At 33.4% G+C, this 7,192-nt stretch overlaps 1 pseudogene; it reads right to left on the reverse strand.

Moving 5' to 3' along the window:
- Positions 1-3,753: 3,753 nt before the first annotated feature.
- On the reverse strand, positions 3,754-6,681 carry LOC145948776 (uncharacterized; annotated as a pseudogene).
- Positions 6,682-7,192: the final 511 nt, after the last annotated feature.

Below are 7,192 nucleotides of genomic sequence, written 5' to 3' on the forward strand. Positions count from 1 at the left end.
ATATATATATTTATATATATGTTTATATACACAATTTTCTTACATGCTTATAAGCATGACGTCTTTTAAATAAAATGTATTATTAATAAGACGAGGGACCAGGTATGTCGGCAACATTAGCGTCTGCAGCATGTAGTTTTAAAATATTTTTATTTTTTTTACAGCAGTAGCATATAATTTGTCCGCCGACATAAGAAACAAATGTTTTTCATTAACTTGCATGTTTATAGCTGTTTCTCCCCTCGTCTTTAATGCAGATTTAAATACACAAATAGCATTAACAGAAGCTGACGAAAATTTATTACGTTTTTTTGTTTTTACATTATTTAAAAGAGAAAACATTCTCTCCGGATCGGCATTAGAATTTGGAAGCGATCTAATAGTATTTATAACATTTTTTAAATTAGGATATTTAGCATTATTATTGGTGTCTCGACGTTGTAAAATTTCTTTCCAAGCATTATCAAAATTTAATTTAGTGAGGCTTTGTTTTTCTTCTATTGTAAAATCTGATGCTAATGCAATCCATTCTTTTTTTAAAGCATCTTCATCAAAACCGCTAATAGTTTTAATAACGAAAGAAACGTTATTGAATGATGTTTCTCTATTATAAAATAAGCTATATTTTATAAAATATTATAAAATAAGCTATATCTATTATAAAATAATTCTCTATTATAAAATAAATTTCTCTATTATAAAAGTTAAAAAAAATTCTGGAGAATATCTACTGTCTATGATGAACAACGTAGAACTAAAAGCTTAATAGTTTATTAATAGTTTTTCAACCATTTGTAAGCTTATTTTATAATAATCCCAATAATTGGGATGTGTAACGAAACGCATTAAAAAACCGAAAGAAAAGTAGTCGGCGTGGGCACAATCAAGTACGGCAGTGAGAGGCGCCTCGCGAAGGATCGATACTAGATCCTTCGCTGGTCCTCACGCAATCACGTCATTTAAAAGGGCGCACGCGTCGAACGCGAATCGGAGCATTGCGCAACGCGCGACACGCGCAAAGCGCGATTCCGGCGAATTTAGCCTAACGCGCAACGCGATAATTCGCGAGAATCAATCAGCAATTAGCACGTATGGGCTCGACCCTCTCCCGCACAACGGGGCCTAGCGGAAACGACTCTCCTCGTGGAAAACGGGGGCGCTTCACTTCCGTTCTGCACTCAGCAAAGGAATAACGTCTCGTGAGTTCTTACAACAAAATTGTCTACTCCGATCATTATTATCGCGGACTGCATCACAGTTGTTCGTTGCGTCAATTTTGTAGGAGTGCCAGTACCTATCGCTCAAGGAGCAACCGCGAGAAGCCGGCGAGAAGCCGATAGCAAGCGTCGTGCTCATTGCTCAGTGATTCAACACGCGGTCACCGGCATCCGCGCCATAAGACCGCGACCACGCCAACGCCGCCTGTAACATAGCCAGATTTTCGAAGACTCCTGGTGATCGCCGGGGTGGAATATTCTGTGCCATTGTGTACTCATTATTGTGACAATAAAAACTATTTGTGCAAAACTGTAACAAAACTGTCTTTCGACTAGCGCTTGAGTCTAGGTGCGCTCGAAAAGAAGAAAAAGATCCACTCCAACTTCCGGTGACGTCCGCAATATCCGCCTATACGCTTGCTTCGAACCCTGATCAGGGCAAGCCCGGCAACGATCCGAAGAAACAATAATTCGGAAACAAACAGGATGCAATTCACTTTTTATTAATTAATTATATATAATTGACTTTTTATTTCTTTTTTATTTATTTTATTATTTTTTTTATTAATTTTTTTATTAATTTTTTTTATTTTAATTACTTATTTATTTATTTTTATTATTTTATAATTTTAATATTTGTTTAATAATGACATTTCCCAATATACAATATTTTAAATTTTTTGACGGAAGAAACCACCACCTTCTCGAGGTTTTCGTTGAGCAACAATATGTACATCGTACATTAGTACAAAATAAATAGGGAATAAAAATAATAAAATCTCAACAATATTTATAAATTGAAATATTATTTTATTACAATTATTTTTTTAAGGGGATGCCGGAGTGACGGCTGAACTCCGACGGGTTAGCGCCCTCATCTAAGCGGAATTAAAATTGTCGATAATTACCGACAATTTTAATTCCGCTATTATCGACAGTAACCTATATTATAGATTTACATGCATGTCATAAAAACAATTTCGAATTGTGTTCAACATATTAAAATCAGACAATATTATATATGTTTACTGTTCTATCATTTCGCACGCGTTTTTAAATGAATCAAAGCGTGTCGATGACAGTAAAACATAATATAAATGTGTCTACCTTTTATCATATAGTTTGAACATACAATTTCAACATTGCTTATATATTGACATGCAATTTTTTATGTATTTTTCAAGGGGAACATTCTATCATTTATATATAATACATATATATTTATGTCTGCATATATATATATGTACCTATACATGTATATATGCATGCAATATATATGCTCCATTCTTCCTATATATATATATATATATATATATATATATATCGGGTGTATTCTAAATAAAACGTTACAAATTTCTATCTCTAAAAATATTATTTCTAGAAAAAAATGATTCAAATAAAAATTCCAGTATCTCAAGGGGAGCACAAGTTGATGTTATAAAAATGTTTGTAGGAGGCAATTTTCAAGGTCATTTTGGTCAACCTGATTATTTTATATGGAATTATTCCAAGTGTTTATGTAAATGGATTCTTTGTAACATTCTGCATACAAAATTATAAAGAAAAGTAGCCAATAAATAACAGTTTATGAGATACTTTACATAATCTGACATATTTTTTATATAAAGTACAAAATATCTCGTAAAATATTTAGTCTTCAAGTCTTACTTTAATACTTTTATGTATAGAATAATTAGACAAATCAATTGGTATAAAGAAAACACGTAATTGTTTTGAAAAAATATATAGCTGCAAATTGTATATTTTTTCTTAAAAATAATTATGTTGTATTATACCAATTCATTCGTATAATTATTCTATACATAAAAGATTTTCGAAAACTAAATGTTTTACGAGATATTTTGTATTTCATATCAAAATATGTAATATTATGTAAAATATCTCGTAAACTGTTCAATTATTGGCTACTTTTTTAATAATTTTTTCTGCAGAATGTTACAAGGAATCCATTTACATAAACCTTGAAAATTGTCTCCTACGAACATTCCTGTAACATCAACTTATGTGCTCCTTGAAATAATGGAACTTTTATTTGAATCATTTTTTTCTAGAAATAATATTTTTATAGATAAAAATTTGTAATGTTTTATTTAAAACACCCAACATATATATATATATACACACACAAATGTGCATGATAAATATATTATATTGATATGACATGTAACTTTCTATAAGTTACAGTGTATGCACTGCACAGTTTGCTTTTTTCTCCTAATCAATATAATTGAGAAAATAGAAAATATTCTCAAATAACCAGCTCACGAATAGATCGCCTCTGGAATAAAGTATTTAATATTATAGAATATTATATAAATATATTATATAATATTTTTTAAAATATCGAGAATAGAATGGGTCCCTCCATCGCCCATTCCCGTGAGAACGCAACCACAATATATGTATTTTTTTTGTCTCTCCGATTAATTGCAAACGAGGCATTTGCATTGAGGCGTCTTTTTGCAACGATATTTATTGAAATATTACAAAGTTCTAATATGATAAATTTTTATTATTAAGGAAAAGGCGACAATTTATTTTCTGCTACAATTTGAAGAAAATGTTGCCTCATATATTTAACATTATTAGAATATGTCTCATTACAAGGATTTCCTCCTAAAGCTATAGTTATAGCAAATGCTGCAGCATAGATTCCACAACATATACCATCAGGTTGTGTTTGAACCTTTTCAAATATTATATTATTTTTATTTATTTGTGGATAACGGCGATGAATGTAATTTTTTTCTTTAGGCACCAATTTATTGTATGTACAGCCGGGTAGACTATCGTACACTCGAAGCTTGGTGCCGTCAAAAGAAATACATCGCCAGTGATCACTGCAATTTCCTCCAATAATTTGTAAGCTTTTCTCGGTACGACTTGCTTCAATTATATGAGGATATTTCAAATATAGCACACTTTGTGTTTCAAAACAAGAATTATCTCTTATGACGCGCAATAATCGATCCAATGATTCGTCATTTATTTTACTATGTAAAGGTAATACATTATCCTTTACCAAATAAAAAGGAGCTATCGAATTATCTAGAAATTTTTTTTGTTTTGCCATATCGTGTTCAGTTAGCTCTTCTGTATTTCTCATGTAACCAACTACGATGCAATCATCATCTTGTTCTGCATTCAAAGCAGTAATAGTTGCTTCCATTGATAAAATATTTGATTCGATACAGTTATTTTCTTTGACAATGTTTTCGTCTTCTACATTGCACTGTCGAAGACTTGTTCGGTTAATTCTTTTTTTGGTTGCTTCTTGAGCTTCTATTATATAGTTTGGATTTCTAATTGGTATATGTCTATTATGCCGACTATCTAAGATTTCCGGAAGCATGCAATCGTAATAGAAACGTGTTAAAAAGGGCAGCATTTGATTACTCCAAAATACATTGTCCCTATTAACACGTACTATTTTCAAGCTGTTTGGCGTCCACACAGCGAAAATACAATAATCTCGCTGCGTTATATTTAATTGGCCTTGAATTTGATAGAAAAATCGGTGATTTCGATTTATATTATCTGGATTTTTCTTATCAAAGATGCCTTTTAGTTGAGGCAATGTCTTTATGGCCTCTTCCGCTGTTAAATGCTCAGCTGATAAAGGACATTTTATTTCTACCAGACCATCTTCATCTATAAGTCCGTCAGGAGAAGCATCCAAGCATGGATTTTTAATATCAATAAATAATCCGCAAGTTTTAATCTCCTTTTTCAATGTTACGGCCAATTCTTTTTTCGCAATTTTTTCCATTTCGCGACCATATTTCATAGCCGCAGTATCGACAGAGGAAGGAAATAAAATGTTCTTTACAGTCGTGGCGCAAGACGTTGTCGGTCTCATGCGACATACGATTTCAAAATTAGACGCCGTCAACAAATCCTGTCTCAATGTATGCCACAAATCTGAATCACTTTGCTCCATTGTATTACGTTCAATTTGTCTCCAATTTTTCCCATTTTCAAACAACTTTTCCAAATGATTTTATCGAAGTTATTCAAAAACATCGGATGGAAGATCAGGTTTTTGTGATTGCGGACCGTAATGGCAATCTGTTCCTGACTCCCTTTTAAATTTCTTTTGCCTTCCATTTACTTCCCGAGATTCTCTAGTTCTTGCAACTTTTGCTTGTCATCGCTTTTCCAGAGTCTCGATAACAGGAGGAACATTTTTACCCATGCTATTATGTACTTCCGTGAGAACTTGTTGCGTATTAAATTGCACAACTGATCCCGCAATTCTAGCATTATAGGAACCCCGGTTACCAAAATTAATGCGCTTGCCACCAATTTCTTTGCAGAATATCGAATTGAACGACTCTGCAGGATTGTTGGTGAATTTGAACAACAAGCTGTCGGAATAAGTGCTTAAATATATGATTGCATTCTCTCCTTTTTGGTAAAGACCGTGCAACTTGAGAAACGGTACATAATTTTTCTTCGTTTCTTCAAGATCACATATACGACCGCGTTCCTTACATCGTTTATGTTCACCAAATATATGGCTAGGAATGTTTAATATATCTTTTTGTAATTCTGTAGCCTTATAATGGTCAGATTGCTCTTGTTCTCTTCGTAAATCAATTGCTTCTACCACTTCTTTTCGTATATTCGAAATGTTGTATTTTACAACATTTCGTAGCTGGACGAAACCACGCTTTCTATGCGTTTTTTGCTGAGTTGTCTCTGCTACAGCCCTCAGCTTTTTGCATAGATTTCGAAGCAAATGATTGGTACATTCTATTTTTTTCACGGTCACCATTTGTTCCCGATGTGGTCTGCTATCAACGATGGTCTGATATACGCTGCTATCACCATCGGCAATAACCGTTCTATAAATTAATCCATGCATTTCTAGACTATTTTTAAAGCCTTCTGCAATGGCGTCCCTCTCCATGCTTGTGGAGCTTGCGTTACAATCGAAATTTTTATAGCATTTATGTTTTCTTGGTTCGATTCTGTTTCGTTCCGCTACATCACATATCGTGCAAAATTTATTGCGGACACCAACGAAGAGAATCTTCTTCGTGTGGTAACCAATTATAGCACCAACACCGGAAAGAGAATCATAGGCGGTGCCGTATGATCTCTTCATCCAACTACCATCCGCTATAACAGTTATGTATGGAATACCGTTTATAACATTGTTCCTTTTGAGAGCGAGTTGCTTTTCAACTTTGCCAGCCATTTTCATATTATCCAAAGCTGTTTTTTCAAAATCATCGATTAACTTTTCTCGATTTTCAATATAAGTTTTATCGGACATACATGGAATATTCATGCCTGCACACAATTCTTCCAGCTGGGCATAGCCTATTCCCACTGTAATAGTGGTTGCTACAGCAGCCATATTAATGCCCAATGTTTTTGGCTCTTTAGGTTCTGACCAGAAGTTGTCTTTAGTATTGCACATTTGGCATTTGAAGAAGAACTGCGTCTTTAACCTTTTAGGAAGAGTATACATAAATTTCCAATCTCTAAATTGGCACTCTATTCCTTTCATATGATTATTAAACGTTCTGTGGATTTCATTCCATAGATGAGAAATGTTGACAATGCGACAGCTTTCAGGCAAGTTTTCTTGTATACAAGAACTGTCTAGAAGGGCTTTGTTGTCAATAACAAGAGAATTGTTATCATCGCAATTGTCATCGACAATGCGACGGCCTTCAGGCAAGTTTTCTTGTATACAAGAACTGTCTAGAAGGGCTTTGTTGTCAATAACAAGAGAATTGTTATCATCGCAATTGTCATTTTGAAAATACATACCTTTATTTGACTCCAAGCATTCCATTACCTGGGTACTGATTTTCGAATCCATGTTGGGTGATCCCATTGATTTACAAAAATCGATGGATTCGTCGTCAGTACCTTTGGTAATCTTTATAATATTGGAGTTATTAGCTTCTTGGGCCTTTGTCAATTTCTTCAATAATTGT

The sequence above is a fragment of the Prenolepis imparis genome, unplaced genomic scaffold (genome assembly GCF_030444845.1).
Source record: "Prenolepis imparis isolate NDT839.2.m4 unplaced genomic scaffold, iyPreImpa1.0 SCAF_680, whole genome shotgun sequence".
Lineage (NCBI taxonomy): Eukaryota > Metazoa > Arthropoda > Insecta > Hymenoptera > Formicidae > Prenolepis > Prenolepis imparis.